The following is a 23,487-nucleotide window of genomic DNA, read 5'->3' as shown; positions in this document are numbered from 1 at the left end:
AAAAAGAAAGAAAGGGCAAACAAGCTAGGCTGAGAAGGGTGGGGGTGCATTAAACAAGTTGATCTGAGCAAGAGAAGGGATCAAGTAACTGACCTCTAACCTTCTGTTGAAATTTTGTCTGTGTTAAATTTACCTTTGTCATTTTAAAACTTCTCAGCACTTATTTTCAATAACATTATTGAGATGTAATCGATATACCATAATATTCATTCTTTAAAAGAGTACAATACAGAGGACATTGGCATCACAGCAGAATGAGACAATTCCTTTGTTTCTCCTTTTAAAGTTACAAGTTAGATAACTATAATTCAGAGAAGGATCTCCAGCTCAACACACAAGCACATCTGAGGATCAGTGCATCAGAACTATTGAAGGTGGGTGTATAGCAATGAAGAGGAGAAACAGAATGGAAAGGACAGGGACAGTGGCCACAGATGCAGTTTACTACCCACTGCCACAACACAAGCATGGTAGTGGTTGAAAAGGCAGGTGGCACCCTTCATGCTATAGCTTGGAGTGTAAACGGGGCAGAAGCATTGCCCCCCAGGAAAAATTCATCCCCTTTTGCCTTTCCTATCATGGCAGACACCGATAAATACTGGAAAGTCTTAAACAGTACAGTAGTGCAACAGCCATAGCTGGCAGGGGACAGAGCTGCGAGACGGTGAACTTGTCCACATCACCACACCAATCTCAGAAGAGTGCAGTAGAGGCAGTGGAGATGACTCCAAAAATACAGTGGGACCAGCAGCCATTAGTAAAAATAAGGTAGCACTGGGAGGTTGTGGCAGACTCCAATTAGCAGAGTCTGCCTATTGTGGCTGACGATGAGAATAAATGCACAGGCGACAACCATCCTGTGGAGAAAAAGGGAATGGCATGGCTACTCTCTCAAGGGGAGAGTGCCTGTGAATGCCTCCACCACTCATGGACAAACTTCTATTGTTTTCCTTGGGTCTTACATCAGAGAAAGATTTATTATCTATTACATAGAATATTATTGCCTACATTTTAGGTACAATCAAGGAAATGAAAATAACATGCAGAAGGGAATGGTGATGAGCCAATTAGCTCTGTCCTTGGGCAAATTCACACAAGTTTTGGATATTACCTTGAAGATAGACAATACACATTTGTTGTTTTAGACCAGGGTGATGGAGTTTTAGCAAGAGCAAACCATAACAAGCTGTATGCATTTTCTAGATCTGATTCTCACAGGAAAACTTGGTTTGAAGGTCTGGCTCCTGCCCATCACTTCGCTTCTGTAGGTTTTCCATACAGAGCTGAGACACATTTGCTAGACTTAAACAAACCGGTCCCCTACAGGAGATAACAGAACTGGTTCTCAATTACCCCCCATATTCCCCCACTACAGCAGTGGTGTTCCATAATTAAAGTGAACTTGTTATACAGGGAACACTCACAATTCTAGTGGGCAGGCAACTTTTTCTTTAATTAAAGTGATGCCAATTTACTGGAATTACAGAGGCACAAGTTGTGCAGGTAAGAGAAAACAAGAATGTGTGCTCTAACACCATTTACGGGGGGTGGGGTGGGGAAGTACCACATCTATCAAGATGTTGTGTTGTTGAGAGTAAGAATATCTGAGCAAGAAAAAGTTCATTATTTCAAATGTGCAGGCAGAGAAAAAATCCATCTAATACCATGAACAACCAAGGTAACATGGGAGCACAAAAAGAACATGAAAAGTCTCCCGAAACCAAATTCAAAGTTATGGAAGACTGTGTCTTAAATTTAAAAATTCATTTATGAAGAATGTTAACATAATACAAGAAAATTCAGAAAGGCAGTTCAATAAGCTCAGAAATAAAATAAATAAGCAAAAGAGTACTACACCAAAGAGACTGGAGCTTTAAAAAATAACCAAACAGAAATTCTGGTGCTGAACTCAGTGAATGAAATGAGGACTTTATTACAGTGCATTAGAAATTGAGCAGACCAGATATAACAGAGAATTAGCTTAAAGATAAAATCTAGAAATAATTCAGGAGGGAAAAAGAGAAAGAACTAAGAGTAAAAACAAAAGAAAAAGAAGAAAAGAACTTTATAAGAATGATCTGACTTCCTTAGAAAGAATGACTAGTATATTGGATGATATAAGGATGATTAGTATATTGGAGAAAAAAATAAGAAGGAAACAAAGAACCTATTTAAAGAAATAACCGATGAAGCCCTGGCTGGTGTAGCTCAGTGGACTGAGCACGGGCCTGTGAAGCAAAGAGTTGCCGGTTCAATACCCAGTCAGGGCACATGCCTGGGTTGCAGGCCAGGTCCCCAGTAGGGGATACATGAGAGGCAACCACACATTGATGTTTCTCCCTCTCCTTCTCCCTCATTTCCCTTCTCTCTAAAAATAAATAAATAAAATCTTCAAAAAAGAAATAACTAATGAAAACTTTGGAAGCCTATGGAAAGAACTGGACTTCAGCACAGAACAAGCTAACAGAACACTTAATTACATAAACACAAAAAGATCTCTCAAAAACACATTTTATGCAAACTGTTAGAAACTAATAAAAAAGAAAAAATTATTATGGCAGCCAGAAAAAATACTGTAATCTTCAAATAAAACCTTAGATATCATCAAATTTTTCAATAGAAATATTACAAGCCAGAAGAAAAGTGAAAGTAAATATTCAAAATATTGAGAGAAAACATCAGCTAAAGGTAATTTATCCAGAAAAGTTGTTCTTTAAATATAAGGAGAAATGTAGTCTTTCCCAAACAAAAGCTGTAGGAACTTATCCTGACAGGACCTACATTACAGCAAATGTTTGAAGGAGATCTTTTGTTGGAAACAAAAAGACAAAAGCACATATAACTTTGATCATCAGACAGAAAGACAGGGCAGGAAATTGCAATATTACTCAAGAACAGAATATTAAACAGTTAATTGTAACATAGAAACTAAAAGGCAGAAGAATAATTTAAAATACAAGAGATCTGTCCAGAGGATATCAAGCCATGTAATATGAAAAATTGAAACTTATATTAAAGTAGATGCAACACACAAGAAACATTGCACATAGGTCAATGACACCTCAGTCCCCTTCAAAGTAGGCCCTTTGGGACCTCACACAGTTCTCCCAATGGCCATCAAATTCACTCTTGTATTTTCCTGAATCTCATCTATGATCTAAAATCTTTTCCCTTTCAAACGTGATTTTAGTTTTAGGAAAAGCTAGAAGTTGCAGGACACCAAATCTGGGCTATAGGGGGACTGAGTTACCTGGGTGATTTGATGTTTTGCCAAAAAACTCTGCATGAGCCAGCTCATTGTCATGGTGAAGCTGCCAATCACCAGCAGCCCATAGCTGCAGCTTTAGGAATCATCCAAACACTTTCTACAGAAGAACGTTCAAGCTTAACACAAAATTTGATGCAGATTTGTTGCTCTACTCATTCAGTCATTTTGAATGGGACAGCCACACATTACACATGCTCACTCAATGGCGTCTACCATCCCCACTGACTAGTACAGTGGAGTCATCATTGTTCACACTCGCACATTCCAGTCCACTCTCCTTGGCTGCCAGGTTACATAGATGTTACCCAAACAGTTCTCATTATATTAACAACAGATGGACTTTTTCTGGACAAACCTTGTAAGTACAGCTAATGCAATATGGTAATGAATACACAACATAAAAAGATAAAATTTATGACAAAAATCATAAAAGAGTTGGTGGAAAATAACTCCACATGTAGAAGTGAATGAAGATTGGAGGCGATCAGACTACAGGGCTGCTCTGGATGGTGTGGCTCAGTGGACTGAGTGGGGCCTTTGAACCAAAGGGTCACTAGTTCAATTCCCAGTCAGGGCATATGCCTGGGTTGTGGGTCAGGTTCCCAGCTGGGGATGTATAAGAGGCAAACTCACATTGAAATTTCTTTCCCTTCCCATCTCTCTAAATAAATAAATAAAATATTCTTTTGAAAAGAAGGTAAAGGACTATTGTATGTATGAGACATTTATTTTTTAGTATAAATTATATTTTATTTTTTGATGCTATTATAGTTGTCCCAATTTTCCCAGTTTGCATCCCCCTACACAGACCCCTTGACTCCCTCAAGCAATTCCCACACCATGGCCCATATCCATGGGTCATGTATATATGTTCTTTGGCTACTTTTTAGCTCATGTGGTAGTTTACATCCCCATGACTATTCTGTAGTAACCAATTTCTACTTCTTAATCCCTTCACCATTTCTACTAATTCCTCCCACACCCCCCATCTGACAACTGTCAAAACATTCTCTGTGTCTATGATTCTGTTTCTGTTCTTCTTGTTTGTTTATTTTGGTTTTTAAGCTTAATTGTGGAAAGATATATATTTATTGCCATTTTATTGTTTGTATCTTTTAGTCTTCTTCTGATGAAGACCTTTGAACATTTCATATGATTCTGGGGGTGGTGATGTACTCTTTTAGTTTTTTCTTATCTGGGAAGCTATTTACCTGTCCTTGAATTCTAAATGATAGCAGTCTTTTTGAGCAGTCTTTGTTATAGGTACTTGCTTTTCATCACTTTGAATATTTCTTGCCAATCCCTTCTAACCTGAAAAGTTTCTTATGAGAAATCAGCTGACAGTCTTATGAGAGCTCTCTTGTAGGTAACTAACTGATTTTCTCTTGATGCTTTTAAGATTCTCTCTTTGTATTTAACCTTTGGCATTTTAATAATGATGTGTCTTAGTGGGGGCCTCTTTGGGTTCATCTTGTTTGGATCTCTCTGCAATTCCAGGACTTGTATGTCTCTTTCCTCCATCAAGTTAGGAAAATTTTTTGTCATTATTTTACAAATAGATTTTCAATTCCTCACTCTCTTTCTTCTCCTTCCAGCACCCCAGTGATATAAATGTTGCACTTGAAATTTTCCTGGAAGCTCTTTAACACTATTCTCATGTTTTTAGATTCTTTTTCCTTCTTGCTGTTCTGATTAGTATTTTTTTTTGCTTCTTTATATTCCAAATTGCTGATTTAATTCTCAACTTTATCTACTCTACTTTTGATATCCTGTTAACTGTTCAACAATTGTTCAGGATTCTTTTGATAGACAATTAGATAAAAAAGTGATACATATATACAATGAAATGCTACTCAACCATAGAAAAGATGAAATATTGCCATTGTGACAACATGAATGCATCTTGAAAGTATTATGCTAAGTGAAATATTGCACAAAAAGACAAATACTATACATATGGTTTCATTTAGAAGTGGGATACAAAACAAAAAACAACAAATGAACAAAAAAACAAAGAAACATAAAAATGAACTCAGATACTGACAACAAAATGCAGATAACCAGAGGGGAATTAGGATGGGGTGAGAAAGAAGAGGGTAAAGACAATCAAATTTATATGTGATGATGTAAGAAGATTAGAATTCAGATCATGAGCACACAATAGTCTATACAGGTGTCATGTTATAAAGTTGTACACCTGAAATTATTTCATTGTATTAACCAATGTTATCCTAATAAATTTAATTTAAAAAGTGTACAATTTAATGGTTTTAATATTCACAGAATTGTGCAGTCATCATCAAAATCTATTGTACACCATTTTCATTGCCTAAAAAGAAACCCATTACCCACCAGCTGTCATTCCCCATTCCCATCTTCTGATCCCCTGTCTGAGGCAATAACTGATCCCCTTATGTTCTGTATGGATTTGCTTAGTCTGGACACTTCACTGAATGACACAATGTTTATCCTTTTGTGGCTGGCTTATTTTACTTGGAATAATGCTTTCAAGGTTCATTCACGTTGAAGTATTATCAGAATTTTACTTTAAGGCCCAGTCAAGCTCTCTCGGACCCTCCAGTGTTTATAATGTGTTTTGATGTCTAGAGATTCTAACAATTCCTGGCATATTGTTAACATGACTAAATATTTTTGGAATGAACACGTTTAGTCAGAATTTCTAAAGGATGGAGGGAAGATGGTGTCGGAGTAGGACGGAGCGGATTCCATTTCCCCCCTATACATGGGAGAAAATCCTGGCTGATCTATGGAAGAACAGCGTGAACAGCCGAACAGCCAACAGTTCCCCAGCGTATATGAAAATAAGAGACCAGAAATTGTAGCAGACACTAAAAAAAACAGACGGTAAGGAGACGGCTGCAGGACAATATGGTCTCAGGGACCGGAGCAAAGACAGGAGTGGCAGCAGTCTGAGCCTGCGACCAGTGCCGGACAGGTCTACCTTGAACTCTTTGGGAGCCTCGGGCCTGCCAAAGGCTCCTTGGGAGCGAGTTGGGTCATCAGCTCCCTCCCTCCCCAGCCAAGCAAGGTTGGGCACTGGGAGAGACCTGTTTGCTTGAGTTTGCAGAAAGGATAATAAGGACAAAGGGCCGAGATCAACCCCAGAGTTTCCAGCTCGGGAGAATTGAGAGGCGCAGTGTGGGGCTCTGACTCTGATAGTCACTGGTCTGGCTGGGGGATTAGGCTGTGCTGAGAGGCAGGCTTTCTTAAGGAGAATTTTTTTGGAAAGTAAATTGAAAGATTCTCCTACAACAGCCGCTTGGCCTGCTCCCCACCCAGCTGGCAGTGATCCCAAGGTTAGGCAGAAAGCCTTGCATTCCCCCACAGAACTGGGAAGGGTCCACACCCAATTCCGGCGGGACCCAGGCAGCCTGGCTGGCACTCGCACACCCCTGCACCCTAGCCCACAGTGGGAAAGTGCTCTTAAGAGGACGTATATCCCCTTCATGGGGCACTGGGGAGAGGCGCCAGGTTAGCTCTTGGGAGAATGCTTGCAGAAAGACCACACATATGGCCCCTCAGCCTGCTGTAGCCAGTAAGACCAGAAAAAATCAATTTGGCCAGTTTGAAACCAACAAGAAATGGTTTTTGTTTTTTGTTTTTGTTTGTTTAAGTAATCTTTTATCTCTTTGGTTTTATTATTGTTATATCTTTCAATACTTGTATTCCTCTTTTTTCTTTTTTGTCTTGTTCCCTCTTCCTTTCTCTCAAAACTTATCACTTCTTCCTCCCTTCTCCTGCCTTTTTTTTCTCCTACCCACAAGTGACACAAACAACTTGGAACTGCAAAAAGACAAGAGTTGGACCCAAAGAGGAGGCATCTTAACAGTAGAGACAGAGAGACAAATTTCACTTTGCTTTAGCAGAGAAGGCACAAGTTGCTGCATATTTGTATTATTATTACTTTTCATTATTCTCACTTCTCTTATATTTTAATAATATCTTTGTATTCCTCCTCTTTCTGTATAGGCTTCTTTTTCCTTGGCTGGTTATATTGTATCATGTGACAGGTTTCCCCTGTTCTCTCCTCCACAGTGTATTTCTAATTTTCTATACTTCACGCCACTTATTTTCATTTAGCACACTACCCAAAGTTCTGTACCCCCTATTCATGTTATCCAGATCACATAGAGTCTGCCATATGATTGTTGCTCTTATATTACTGTAAATAATAGCTGTTCTATTCAACTGTAAATACTTCACAACACATCTCCCGGATCTTAGCCCACTTCACAGTTTCCTGAATTCTATTACTGTAGTGGTTAACTCTATTTGCTCACACACTACACCTATTTACTATCATTTATTCTCACCTTACCTCAAAATCTGACCTCCCACAACCTCACTGCTTTCTATATTCAACTCAGAAGCCTTCCCTCCCAAACAAGGACTCCCATGGACTTATCTTTTGTCCATCCTTTCTTAAAAGTGGCAATTTGGATTGAGGATTACAGTTAACACCATACATAGCCTAAAGATCTTTTATCTCTTCTCTACCAGCTGTGGCTGTAAATATCATAAAATACTCTCCTGCTGTCATAAACCATTTTGCTTCCCCCTCCAACTGATCACACACATACAAAAAGGAGTAGGTGGAAGCAGTGAACACCAGGATACCCACTGGAAGAGGAAACCCAACAACAAAGGAACCACCAATAGATAACAACAGAAAAAGGTGAAGGAGGGAGTAGAAACCACTCAAACCTCAATCCAAACCTATCTGGAAATACAACTAAACAGTGGAGAAACCTACCCAGTACAAACAACTGAACAAGAGCAAAATACAATCCCCAAAACCTTGTACAAATGGAAGAACTAGCTTGAACACAACCTGTGCTCACCAGTACAACAAATTAAAACAGGTGGTGGACAGAGGGACCTTCAGTTAACCAGCTGGTGGGAAGGACCCACAAAACAAAGACCCCAAAACAATCGAAACCCAAAGACAAACACAGCCAACTTAAACATTAGCCCAAGACAAGTGAGCTTGGGAGATCAAGAAGACTACACCACCAAAGCTCACAGGTATTATACCACAGAAGTTCAAACCATAAATGCAAGAAGCCAGAAAAAATCAATTTAAGAAGCTGAAGCTAACAAGAAGAGTCTCAAAAACAATGGGAAGAAAAAGAAACAATCCCCAAGTAAAAGGAAAGGGGGAAGCCTCAGAAAGAATGCTAGATGAAATAGAGGCAAGTCAGCTATCAGATATTGAATTCAAAGCACCGGTTATCAGGAAGTTCAAAGAGCTCACAATGAGCTATCAGAAACCACAGGGGAATTATAATGAACTCACTGCAAACTATATCAACATGAAAAAGGAAATAGAAACTACCAGCAAGGGCCAAGAGTAGATGAAGAATATAATTTCTGAACTGAAGAACACAGTAGAAGGAATCAAAAGCAGGATTGATGAAGCAGAAGATCAGATCAGTGAGTTGGAGGACAAAATAGAAAAAACACCCAGACTAAAAAGTGAAGGGCTAGAAACAAGTTTTCCAAGCAACTAAACAGGAAAAAAAGCCAGGATAGCAATACTCATATAAGACAAAACAGACTTCAAAAAAAAAGGGCCATAAAGAGAGACCCAGAAGGCCACTTCATAATACTCAAGGGAAAAATCCACCAAGAAGACATAAACATTGTAAATATATATGCACCTAACATAGGAGCACCCAAATATATAAAGAAAATCCTAGAGGACTTCAAGAAATATATTGACAGTAACACAATTATAGTAGGGAATTTTAATACCCCTCTGTCAAAAATAGACAGATCTTCCAAACAAAATATTAACAAAGATATTGTGGCATTGAACAAAGCCTTAGATAAAATGTACTTAACTGATATATATATAGAGAGAGAGAGTCCTTCATCTCAAAGAAGCTAAATACACATTCTTTTCAAATGCACATGGAACATTTTCAAAGATAGACTTTGTGATAGGACACAAAAATACCTCAACAAATTTAAGAATATTGAAATCATACCAAGCATTTTCTCTGAACACAAGGGACTGAAACTAGAAACCAACCCCACAGGAAAAAAACCAAAACACCCAAAATCATGGAGATTGAATAGCATGCTATTAAATAATGAGCGAGTCATGAATGAAATTAGGGAAAAAGTCAAAGAGTTTCTGTAAACAAATGAAAACGAACTCACAACAACCCAAAACTTATGGGACACAATGAAGGCAGTCCTGAGAGGGAAGTTCATAGCAATACAGGCTTACCTAAAGAAAATAGAAACATTTCAAACAAACAACCTAACCCAATGCCTCCAAGAACTTGAGGAACAACAACAAAGACAGCCCAGAGCAAGTAGAAGGAAGGAAATAACCAAGATCAGAGCAGAATTAAATGAAATAGAGACTAAAAGCACAATTCTAAGGATCAATGAATTAAGGAGCTGGTTTTTTTGAAAGATAAACAAAATTGACAAGCCTTTAATTAGGCTCATCAAGAAAAGAAGAGAGAGGACACAAATAAACACAATCAGAAATGAAAGAGAAGAGATTACAACTGACATCACAGAAATACAAAGCATTATAAGAAATTACTGTAAACAATTGTATGCCAAGAAATTTGAAAAACTAGGTGAAATGGAGAAATTTCTAGAAAAATATAATCTTCCAAAACTCCATGAAGAAGAAGCAAAAAGCTTGAACAGACCAATAACAGCAGATGAAATTGAAGCAGTAATCAGAAAATTCCTGTCACACAAAAGCCCTGGACCAGATTGTTTCACAGTAGAATTCTACAAAGTATTTAAGGAAGAGCTAACCCCTATTCTTCACAGAGTATTCCAAAAAATCCAAAATGGTGAAAGACTCCCAAACTCTTTTTGTGAAGCCAGCATCATCCTAATTCCAAAACCAGATAAACACACAACACAGAAAGAAAACTTCAGGCCAATATCGCTGATGAACATACACGCTAAAATCCTCAACAAAATATTGCCAAATCGCATCCAACAATAAATTTAAAAAATCATACACCATGACCAAGTGGATTCATTCCAGGGATGCAAGGATGGTTCAATATTCATAAATCAGTAAATGTAATACATCACATAAACAAAAGCAAAAATAAAAATCACATGATTATATCAATAGATGTGGAAAAAGCTTTTGATATGTTACAACACCCATTTATGACAAAACACTCAGAAAAGTGGGACTAGAGGGAGCATTCCTCACCATAATAAAGGCCATATATGAGAGACCTACAGCCAACATCATATTCAATGCACAAAAATTTAAAGCTTTTCCACTAAGATCAGGAACAAGACAAGGTTGTCCACATTCACCACTTCTATTCAATATAGGATTGGAGGTTTTAGCCACAGCAATCAGACCAGAAAAGCAAATAAAAGGCATCCAAATCAGAAACAAGGAAACAAAATTGTCACTGTTTGAAGATGACATGATAGTGTACATAGAAAATCTTATAGACTCTACCCAAAAACTGCTTGACCTAATAAATGAATTTGGCAAAACAGCAGGATACAAAGTCAATATCCAGAAATCAAAGGCATTTTCGTATACTAACAATGAATCAGCAGAAGCAAAAATCAAGAAAAAAATCCCATTCAATATGGCAAAAAGAAAAATAAAATACCTAGGAATAAACCTAACCAAGGACATAAAAGACCTGTATGCAGACAACTACATAACACTGAAGAAAGAAATCAAGGAAGACACAAATAAATGAAAACATATACCGTGTTCATGGATTGGAAGAATTAACATCAAGATGTCCATACTACCCAAACCAATTTACAGATTCAATGCAATACCTGTTAAAGTACCAATGACATATTTCACAGACATATAACAAACACTTCAAAAATTTATATGGAACCATAAAAGACCCCGAATAGCAGCTGCAATTTTGAGAAAGAAGAACAAAGTAGAAGGGATCATAATACTTGATTACCAAAATATATTACAAGGCCACTCTAATCAAAACAGCCTGGTACTGGCATAAAAACAGGCACATAGACCAATGGAACAGAACAGAGAGCCCAAAAATAAACCCAAGTCTCTACAGTCAATTCATATTTGACAAAGGGGGCAGCAACATAAAATGGAGTAAACATCGCTTCTTCAACAAATGGTGTTGGGAGAACTGGACAGCTACATGCAAAAAATGAAACTCAAACACCAACTTACACCATACACCAAAATAAATTCAAGGTGGATAAAAGACTTAAATATAAGCTGTGACACCATTAAAGTCCTATAGGAGAACATGGGAAGGGAAATCTCAGATATTTCACACAGCAACATTTTTACTGATACGTCCCCTAGGGCAAGGAATATAAAGGAAAGAATAAACAAATGGAATCTCATAAGAATTAAAAGCTTCTGCATGGCTAAAGAAAACAGTATTAAAATAAAAAGAGAACCAACTGTATGGGAAAACATATTTGCCAATGATACCTCAGACAAAGGTTTAATCTCCATAATATACAAAGAACTTCCATGACTCCACTCTAAGGAGACAAGCCACCCAATTAAAAAGTGGGCAAAGGACTTGAACAGACACTTCTCCAAGGAGGACATACGGAGGATCCAGAGACACATCAAAAGATGCTCAATATCACTAGCTATCAGAGAGATGCAAATTAAAACCACAATGAGATACCATTTTACACCAGTCAGAATGGCTATCAAAAAACAAAGCAACAAACAGCAACAAACAGCTGGAGAGGTTGGGAGGAAAAGGGGACCCTAGTTCACTGTTGGTGGGATTACAGACTGGTACAACCACTATGGAAAACAGTATAGAATTTTTTAAGAAAACTAAAAATGAATATGCCTTTTGACCCAGCAATTCTACTTCTAGGATTATATCCTAAGAACCCTGAAACACCAATCCAAAAGAACTTATGTACCCCAATGTTCATAGCAGCACAATTTACAATAGCCAAGAGTTGGAAGCAACCTAAGTGCCCAGCAGTAAATGAATGGATCACAAAACAATGGTACATTGACACAGTGGAATTTTATGCAGCAGAAAAAAAGAAGGAGCTCCTACCCTTTGCAACAGCATGAATGGAACTGGAAAGCATTATACTGAGTGAATAATCCAGGCAATAAAAAACAAATACCATGTGATATCACCTTTAGCAGGAGGCTAAACAACAAAACAAACAAGCAAGCAAAATATGGCCAGAGACACTAAAATAGAGAACAAGTTGACAAGGACCAGAGGGGAGAGGGGAGGGAATTTCAGGGAAAAGGGGAAGGATTCACTGGAACAAGTATAAAGGACACATGGACAAAAACTAAGAGGGGTGGAAATGGGATGGAGGTGCAGAGCACTGGGGGGATGGGCTGGGATGGGAATAAAAGACAGAAAAGTGTACTTGAACAATAATTAAATAAAATTAAAAAAGAATTTTACTTTAAGGCTAAATGATATTTCATTGTATGAAATGCCACATTCTGTTTGCCCATGATGAATGATGTGTTGGAAGGTATTTGATATTTGAGTTATTTCCAACTTAGCTAAAGTGAATAATGCTGCTATGAACATGGATATACAAATATCTGTTCAAGTATCTGATTTCAACACTTTTGTGTATATATTCAAAAGTGAAATTGCTGAATCATATGGTAATTCTGTTTCATTTGGGGGGAACTGCCATATTGTTTTACAGTGTCTACATCATTTTGTATTTTCACCAGAAGTGTACAAATGTTCCAATTTCTCCACACTCTCACAACATTCTGGTTTGTTTGGTTTTGTTTTTAATAATAGTCATCCTAGAGCTGTGACATCATATCTTATTGTGACTTTCCCTAATGTGAATTTTCCTAATAATTACTGATATCAAATTTCATGTATTTATTGATCATTTGTTTATCTTCTTTGGAGAAATATTTATGTAAGAGCATTGCCCATTTTTTAAATTGTGTTGGTTTTTTAAAGTTGTTATTTATTTATTTTTAGACAGAGGGGAAGAAAGGGAGAAAGTGAGGGAGAGAAACATCAACATGTGGTTGCCTTGAACGCCCTGAACTGGGGAACAGACATGTGCCCAAACTGGGAATCAAACCAATGACCCTTTTGTTCGCAGGCTTGTGCTCAATCTACTGAGCCACACCAGCCAGGGCATGCTTTGTTTTTTATTGTTATTGAGTTTTAGGAGTTCTTAAATATCCTGGATATTAATGCCTTAACAAATGTGATTTGCAAATATTTTCTTCCCATTCTGTGGGTGGCCATTTTACTGTGTTAATAATGTTTTTGATGCAAGTCATTTTTAATTTTGATAAAGTCAAATTTTCCTACTTTTCATTTGTTACCTGTGATTTTTGTGTCAAATTCAACATATATTTGCCAAATCCAGTCTCATGAATTATCCTTCTAATGTTTTTTCTTCTGTTTTATAGCTTTATATCTTGTGTTTATGTTTTTACTCAATTTGAGTTAATTTTATACATGGTTAGGTAAGCATCCAAATTTATTCTTTTGCATGTGAATGGATATCCAGTTTGCCAAGCACCTTTTGTTGAAAGGACTATTCTTTTTTTAACAACTTTGGTATTTTGTCCAAAATTATTTGACCATCTATGTGTGAATTTCTTTCTGAACTCTCTGTCCTACCTATTGGTCTGTACATCTGTCTTTATGTCAGCACCACACTGTTTTGATTTCTGTAGCTTTGAAGTAAGTTTCTAAATAAGAAAGTGTGAGCGCTCTAAATTTATTCATATTTTCCAGTATACGAGGAGAACCCCCCAAATTAAATTTATTTATAAAAACAATGTGTATTTCTTCTTACATGTTTAAACTTCAGTCACCTTCAAAACTCTCCATTTGATGCAATATACCTATCAAGATGTTTTTCCACTACTCAGAACAGTTTTGAACTCATTGACTTTGATGCCTTTCAATACTTCTGCCTTTTTTTTCTTTTGCTTGTTTCACTTCCTCTACAACAGTAAAATGTTTTTCTTTGGGGACTTTTTTATTCAGGAAAAAAAACAGGCATGTGGGGCAAGATCTGGTGAATGGGGAGGTTAGAACATGGGGGTCATGTGGGCAGTTGCACTATAAATCACCCATTATGAAATGGGAAAAGTAGTTAAAAGAGTCTTAAAAACAATTCACTGAAGCTGAATACAGCTTCTCATGACAACACCAGCTGGTACACTGATAAAGACTAGTTCCTAGAACACTCTCCTAGCAGTGGAATCCTGTAATACAAGGGGCCTATCCTCCAGAAGATAATTTGGGGGGGGGTGAGATTGTATACATATATATGGTTTGTCCAGAAGGTATCTAGCCATGTAATATGAAAAATAGATACATTCATTGAAGAAGATAGAAGATACAAGAAACATTGTTCATAGGACAATGACATCTCAGTCCCCTTCAAAGTAGGCATCTCACACAGTTCTCCCAATCACCATCAGCTGCCCCATTGTATTCTCCTGGATCTCACTGACAGCTGGAAAAGCTCTTTTCTTTCAAAAGTGATTTTAATTTTGGGAAAAGCCAGAAGTTGCAACATGCCAAACCTGAGCTGTGACAGGGTTGAGTCACCTGGGTGATTTGATGTTTCAGTGAAAACTCCTCATGAGATGTACTGAATGAGTGAACACTTTCATAGTGAAGCTGCCAATCACCAGTTGCCTATATCTATGGCCTTTTCATTCATCTGAATAGTTTCTGTGGAGAAATGTTCAAGTATAATGCAAAATTTGATGCAAATTCGTTGTTCTACTCGCTCAATCATTTTGAAAGCAACAGCCACACAGAGCACATGTTCACTCAATGGCATCTACTGTTCCTGCTGACTAGTACAGTGAAGTTGTCATTGCTCATATATGTGCATTTCTGACCACTCTCGTTGGCTGCCAGGTTACATCAATGTCAAAAAAGCATTCTCATCATGTTAACAATTGCTGGACTTTTTCTGGACAGACCTCATACATAAACAACTCAGACTCCCTTAGGATTCAATATAAATTTTAACATGGATTTTCCTATTTCTGCAAAAAAATTATTCAGATTTTTTAAAAATTTAATTCTTGTTCAAGTACAGTTTTCTGTCTTATATTCCCAGCCCTGTCCCAGCCCTTTCCCACCCCTAGTGCATTCACTCTATGCATCCCTCTGGGCAATATTGAGATATGTAAAATATCACAATTTATGAACATGAGATATATTCTTATTTATGTGTCTCTAATTTCATTCAATGGTGTTTTATAGTTTTAAGTATACATATTTTGTCTCTTTTGTTAAATTAATTGCTAAATGTTTTATTCTTTCCAATGTTATTGTAAGTGGAATTGCTTTCTTAATTTATTTGATGAAGTGTTCATTATAAAATGCAAATCATTTCTGTGTGTTGGTTTTGTACTCTGCAACTTTGCTGAACTTTGCTTAGTTTTATTTTTCTTCTCATTGTGGATGTGTGTAAATTCTTTAGGTTTTTCTACATATAAAATCATGCCATCTATGAGCAAAATAATTCTAAAGCTACTTTTTCAATTTTGATACCTTTTTTCTTGATAGTTGCTCTGGCTATGTTATAAATTGAGTGCTCTGCCCTTACCAGATTTATATGTTGAAGCCCTGATCCTCAATATGATGGTATTTGGAGGTGGGGTCTTTGGGAGGTGATTTTGCTATAAGGGTGAAGCTTTTATGAATGGCATTTGTGCCTTTAAAATGAAAGTCACAAGCAAGACGGTCTCTCTCTCTCTCTCTCTCTCTCTCTCTCCCTCCCTCTCTTCATTGTGAGGATACACAAGGAGGAGGTCATCTGCAAAGTTTAGAGAGCTCTCACCAGGAACTCTTATGTCCTGCACTTTGATCATCACCCAGATTTGTGAGAAATGTAGGTATTTTGTTAACACACCCAGTGTATGGTATTCTATTGCAGCATCCCAAACTAAGTTAGACAGTCCAGAACTTTAAATATTGTATTGAATAAAATAGTAAAAATCAACAGTCTGGTCTTGTTACTAATTTTATTTTATTTTTCTTTAATTTTTATTGAATTTATTGGGGAGACATTGCTTAATAAAATTACATAGGTTTCAAGTGTACAGTTCTGTAACACTTCATATGTATACTGTATTGTGTGTGTGTTTCTTGTTACTAATTTGAGAGGAAAAGCTTTCAGTCATTTACCACTGATTATGAAATTAGCTGTGAGGTGTTTTTTTTTCATTTATTTGTTTGTTTGCTTGCTTTTTACATAGGCTCTTTTTCATGTTGAATTGTTTCCTTTTTATTTCTAGTTTGTTGAGTGTTTTTTATCCTGAAAGAGCATTGAATTTTGTCAAGGCTTTCTTTGGCATCAATTAAAATGCTTGTTTAATGTTTTGCCCCTTCATCCTATTAATGTGGTATATTACATGATTAATTTTCATGTTTAGTAGCTTTGCACTGCAGGAATAAAACTTACTTGGTCATCATGTATAGTCTTTTTAATATGCTGCTGAATTCAATTTGATGATATTTTCTTCAACATTTGTTACATTAATTTTATAACGAATATTCACTCACCTATATTTTTCCCCTTGTACTGTTCTTACCTGACTTTTGTATCAAGATAATGATGCCCTCTTAGGATGAGTTAGGATGTGGTAGTTTTCATCAACATTTTGAGTTTGAGTTTTTAGTAGACACTAAAAACTACATAATGTATGTTCTAATCTCTAAAATAACCAGTTTGACTTTGAGAATTATTGATGTTATTTCTTCTTTAAATGTTTGATAGAATATACCAGTGAAGCCATCTAGTCCATGTCTTTTTTTGCAGGGAAGTTACTGATTCTATCTCCACATTAGTTATAAGTCTATTTAGATTTATGTTTCTTCATGATACAGTCTTGGTAGGCTTTGTGTCTCTAGGATTTTGTTCATTTTATCTAGGTTATCCAATCTGTTGGCATACAGTTATTTATAATGCCCTCTTATAATCTTTTCTATCCCTGTAGAATTGGTAGTAATAGCACCGCTTTTATTTCTGGTTGTAATAATCTGGGTCTTCTCTTTTTATCTTAGTCTATCTAGCTAAAGATTTATAGATTTTATTGATCTCTTTGAATAAAAGTTTTGGCTTCATTGATTTTTTCTATAATTTTTCTATTCTCTATTTTATTAATCTCTGTTTCAATCTTTATTATTTCCTTCCTTCTTTTAGCTTTGGGGTTAGTTTGTTCTTCTTTTTTAGTTCCTTAAAGTGTAAATTTAGATTATTGACTTAAGATCCTCCTTTTTAATGTAAGCATTTATAGCTATAAATTTCTCTTTGCAGTGTTACCACTGCATCTTATACATTTTGTTATGTTAATATTTTCATTTTTATTCATATCTAAGTATTTTCTAACTTCCTTTGTGATTTCCTCCTTGATCCTTTGGTTAAGAGTGAACTATTGAATTTAACATATTTGAGATTTTTCTATTTTCTTCTGTTATTGATTCCTAACATCAAGGTGTATTCAGAAAAGAAGTTTTGTGTGATGTCAGTTTTTTGAAATCTATAGAGATGAATTTTGTGGCCTAACATAGTCTATCCTGGAGACTGTCCCATAGGCACCAGAGAAGAATGTGTATTATATTGTTGCTGGGTAAAGTGTTCTGCACATGACTATTAGATTCAGTTGGTTTATTATGCTGTTCAGATCTTGTGTTTCCTTACTTATCTTCAGTCTGTTTTCTATTCATTATTGAGAGTGGATTATTGAAATCTCCAACTATTATTGTAGAACTGTCTATAATAATGTCTATTAATGTCTATGTAGAAATGTCTATATCTCCATTTAATTCTATCAGTTTCTGCATCAGATCTATTTTGAGGGTTTGTTGTTAGGTGTGTATATGTTTATAATTGTTATATCATCTTATGAATTAAAATTTTGTTAATATATAATACTCTTTTTTTCCTCTCACAGACCTCGTTGATTTGAGTCTTTTGTATGATACCAATATACCCTCCACAGATATCATGGTTACTATTTATATAAAATATGATTTTCACCCTTTCACTCTAAATTCCTTTTGTCTTTGATTCTGAAGTGAATCTCTTGTACACAACATATAGTTAGATCATTTTTGCCAATTCTGTTTTGCCAATCTCTTTCCATTTGAAAGGTTACTCATCCATTTACATTTGAACTATTTACTGAAAAGACAGGACTTACTCCAGCCATTTTGCTATTTATTTTCCATAGAAGTTATAGTTTGCTCGATATTTTTGTCCTACATTTCTTGAATTATTTTGACTATAATTGAAACATTTTTATTTGTTTCTCATAGTCTTCTTTGCATACAATATAGCTATTTTCATTGTGATTACCCTGGGGATTACATTTAGCATTCTAAAGTTATTAACACTCTGATTTGAATATACAGCAGCTTGAGTTTGATAGCATACAAAATCTCTGCTCCTATAGAGCTTTGTCCTCACCTTCTTTTATTTGTTGATGTCACAAATTACATATTTATGTGTTCTGTTCCCCAAAACAATAACTAATTATTGGTTTTCTATATATTTGTCTTTTAAATCTTCTGCAAAATATGAAGTTTTATTACAAACCAAATTACAAAAACCTAAGTTTTTATAATTGTCCATGTATTTATTTACTTTTACTGATCTTTATTTTTTCACATCACCTTCTTTCATTTCAGCCCAATGGATTTTCTTCAGCTCTTTTTGCAGTGAGTTATAGTGCTAAACTCCCTTAGCATTTGTTTATCTGGAAATATCTTAATTTCTCCCTCATTTTTGAAAAAGAATTTTGCTAAATACAGAATTCTCAGTTGTTAGTTTTGTTCTTTCTTCACTCTGAATCTTCAACCCACTGCCTTCTGAACTCAAAGTTTTCTGGTGAGAAATATTCTGATAATTTCACTATAATTACTTTAATAAATAACTTCTTTCTTACTGCTTTTAAGAGTCTCCTTCTGCTTGGCTTTCAACAGTTTAATTATAACTTGTCTTGGTGTGTGTCTGTTTGAATTTATTCTGCTTAGACTTTGTTACACTTCTTGGATTTGTAGATTTATATCTTGCTTCAATTTTTAAATATTTCAACTATTATTTTTATCTCTCTTCTCTGTGAGAGAAGATCTTTGACACATTCTAGAATCTTTTCTGGGAGCTTTTCCATTTCTCCAAATTTGCAAATATCTTTGTATTATAGCAGTTGAGGCTGTCACTAAAAACAAAGCTTTCATCTATTTATGGTGATAAATACAGTACTACAAAATCCTAAATAAAATTTATATACTAATCAGTAAATAAGCATACAGATTAACTAAGGTACTTAGTCTTACATTTTATGAAGCACAAATGATTAAAATTTGCCTCAGCAAAATTATACATGACCACATATCATACATATTTGTGGCCTCTCAGGTTGAGTCTTTGAATGTCAAAATACTGCTTTAGACCATAAATGCAATTGTTTGTTCATTTTAGTTTTCTCTATTGTGGTGGCGACTTTCCTTGCAATTCCCCCTGTGTGCCACGGATGAGAGTAAACACGACTGAGACATGATGTAATTTGCTTGGGGAGGAGAGGTAGCCAGTTTCCCAGTGGAAAAAGGCCTTGAGCAGTGGCCAGTTTATCAGGGGGGAAAGGCATTGAGCCCCTTCCTCCAAGGGCTTTTATTGGGTTGTAATACACAGGAATACAGGGTGACAAGGATCAAACAGTAGATAATATTTCAAAGAAATCTGAGGGTTTAGTGTGAGTCAGTGTCTGTCAGGAAAGTGGACTGCAGAACTTTGGGGAGACATACTCATTTCCTCTCAGACCCTTATCGTATGAATAAAAGCACTCTTAGCAGAGCAGATTTCACAGGTTTATCAAGAAGTCTTTGAGATGCCAAATTTTTCCCCAGGACACACTCTAGCAAGGCAAGGATCTGCACCCCTCTCCATCAGGTATTTAGGCTTAAGGGAATTAGAGCCAGGAAGCACTTCTCCCAGAGAACATGGGTATCAGGGCTTTGTCAAAGCTCGGGGGTGAGAGTCCACTGCTCCCTCTTTGTTGCAGCCCCCTGAGTCCTTCCATGATGGCCTCCCAAGTGATCAAGTCTGGCTTAGGTTGCCCCCCCGCTGTGAGGGGTCTTACCCATCATTGACTTCCAACCAAGCTTTGGGGGCAGGAAGAGGAAACTGAGGCAGCATTTGCTACCAGAGACATGCTTTGTCTCCTGTGGCTTGCATTCCAAAGGTCCTCACTTGTCCTTAGCCACACGGGGTTGAGTTACAATTCCTGAAACAAGGCAGAGTGGTCCACAACACTCTATCTCTATCTCACTCTCTTCCTTTCTCTCTCTCTCTCTCTCTGAGCTGTTCATTTATAGCAGATTTTGTCATTGTGTTTAATGAAAAAAGCTATGGCAGCCTGAAAGATAGAAGCCTTATGTTCTCTACATAAAAAAACAGCAATCCAGTGCATACTATGTGCCAGATAGAAACTGAGTTGTTTACATGTTTCTTTACTCTGCCCACGCACTATAATCACCTAAGGAACTTTCTGAAACACAGATACCTAGGTCTGAGCTCAGAACTTCTGAATCAAAGGCTGGTGTCTTGGTCTCATAGATACAATACTAGCCACTCTTAAACATATTGCTTAATTCCTGTTACTGTGCTATGTGTTAGTTTCCCCCATGCACCTGAGGAAGCTGACTCACTTTTCTTTGTTAAAATATATTTTATTAATTATGTTATCCCCCTTTATAATTATAATTATCCCCTTTCCTCCTTTATTCCCCTCCACCCTGCACACCCCCTCCCACTCACATTTCTCCCTTTTAGTTCATGTCCATGGGTCATACATATAAATTCCTTGGCTTCTACATTTCCTATACTATTCTTAACCTCCCCCATCCATTTTCTACCTACCATTTGTGCTACTTATTCTTTGTACCTTTTCTCCCCTCTTCCCCTCCCACTCCCCTGCTGATAACCCTCTATGTAATCTCCATTTCTGTGATTCTGTTCCTCTTCCAGTTGTTTGCTTAATTAGTTTGTTTGTTTGTTCTTAGGTTCAGTTGTTGATAGTTATGAATTTGTTGTCATTTTATTGTTCATATTTTTATCTTTTTTCTTAGATAAGTCCCTTTAACATTTCATATAATAAATGCTTGGTGATGATGAACTCCTTGAGCTTGACCTTATCTGAGAAGCGCTTTATCTGCCCTTCCTTTCTAAATGAAAGCTTTGCTGGATAGAGTAATTTTGGATATAGGTCCTTGCCTTTCATGACTTGGAATACTTCTTTCCAGCCCCTTCTTGTCTGCCAGGTTTGTTTTGTTTTTGTTTTTGTTTTTTTTAGAAATCGCGACTTCGCCAAGCAACATCACTGGAGCCGTGGTGGAGTGGCTGGTCTCCGGTAGCTGCGTCTAGCAGACGCCTCGTGCTGCACCCTGGCCAGACCCCCTCGAACCTTCTTTTCTGGCAGGTCCTTCGCATGGACACCTCCAACAAACTAATACTCCCCGGGAGCACCAGGTCAGCTGGTGCAGTAAGCCTGGCTGCCTAGAATCCATACACTGCGGCGTGGAGGCCAAGAAAAAAGAAATGTGTAGGCACACTATTCCTTATTCTCACTGCTGCCCGGCTTTTCTTTCTGGTTTGGTCTCTTAACTAAGGTGCAGAGGCACAGACTGTAAATTTGATGAGAGCAAAAATATTGCCAATCCAGATCTGGGAAGATGGCGGCTGAGTAGGACAAAGGATTTCGCTTCTCTCCACGCGCCGGAGAAGGACCTGGCTGATCTGCGGAAGAACACAGCAGATGTTAAACTGGGACTCAGCATATAAGAAAGCAGGACTCCAGAGACTGTAGCGGACACTGAATGACCAGAAGTTGAGGAGAGGAGAGGACCACAAATCAACAAGGTACGAGGGAGCAGCACAGAGGCGGTGGCAGGGCCCCCTGCCAGGCCAAGCCAGGGCCCGGGCCGGCCGCCCCGGTCTCTGAGAGCCGAGGGTGGGCAACACCGGCTCTGGGAGAGAACTGGTCACCGGCACCACCCCTGTCCGGCAGGGCGCAGATTGGAAAACACCATAAGAGATCAGTCTTCCAGTAGTGGCAGAGAGAGGAGTGAGCATTCGGAAGCAAGCTCCGATAACTCGTGGAGTCAGGTTGCTGGCTTGGGAGAACTGAGAGTTGCCAGAGCACTCCCTGCTTCAAGGGGCCCGTGCCTGCCTGCGAGCAGTCCCGGGGAATCTCGGACTGCTGTCAGGGCCTCCAGAAGTGGGTCAGTTTCGAGCTCCATCCCTACTCAGCCGGCACAGATCAGCTCCATCCCTGCTCGCCGGTGGCGAGGCTGTGCAGACCGTCTGAATCCTTGCTCAGCTGGCGCGGACTGGGAGACACTGTGAGTCAAGCATTGATCTTCAGCTGGACCAGCTGCAAGTCGCTCACGCCTCCCCGGTTCCCGAGTGGCCTGTGCCATCGCCGACGGGCTCATACAGCCGCGCGCGTCCCCCGGGCACCGGGTTTCCTGGACCTTGGGTGGCGCGCACCTCCCCGGCACCTGGGCGACCCGCGACATCGCTGGCTCGGGCTCCTACAGCCGGCGCGCCTCGGTTTCCTGGACCTTGGGTAGCGCGCACCTCCGCGGTCCCGAGGGGCCTCGGGGAACTGCCAGTCGCCCGTGCTTTTCCGGTGGGGCGGGGTCTGCGCCGACCCTCGGCTTGGGGAATTGAGAGTCGCCCAGGTGATCCCTGTGGCACAGGACCTGCACTGGCTGGCGAATAAATTCGGGGAGTCTCTGGCTGCTGGCTGGGCCCCTGGAAGAGAGCCAGTCACCAGCTTCACCCCTACTCAGTCGGCGCAGACAGGGAAACACAGGGAGTCGGGCTGTTGCTGTTGGGTTTGGGAGAATTGTGAGTTGCCCTGTGTATTCAGCCACAACACAGGGAAAGGTCCACACCCAAGCCTACGAGAACAAGAAAGCCAGGCTGGGAGCGTGCACCCTCATGTCAGACCAGGGCTGGGAAGCCTGGGAGAAAATCTGCTCTCAGTAGGGTGCGGGTGAGAGGCGCCAGTCTGGATCTTGGGGGGTACTGGCAAGACGAGTTGAGTGTACCAAGGCGCGAGAAGAGCCACAATAACAGCCCCTCAGGCTGCTGCAGTTAGTGAGACCAAACGGGTTGACTCGCTGGACACCAACCGGAGGAGTAGAGAGAGCAGAGAAGAC

This window comes from Sturnira hondurensis, unplaced genomic scaffold, assembly GCF_014824575.4.
Source record: "Sturnira hondurensis isolate 20B ecotype Veracruz unplaced genomic scaffold, ASM1482457v3 Scaffold0001304, whole genome shotgun sequence".
Classification (NCBI taxonomy): Eukaryota; Metazoa; Chordata; class Mammalia; order Chiroptera; family Phyllostomidae; genus Sturnira; species Sturnira hondurensis.
Note: the sequence above shows the minus strand (reverse complement) of the source record.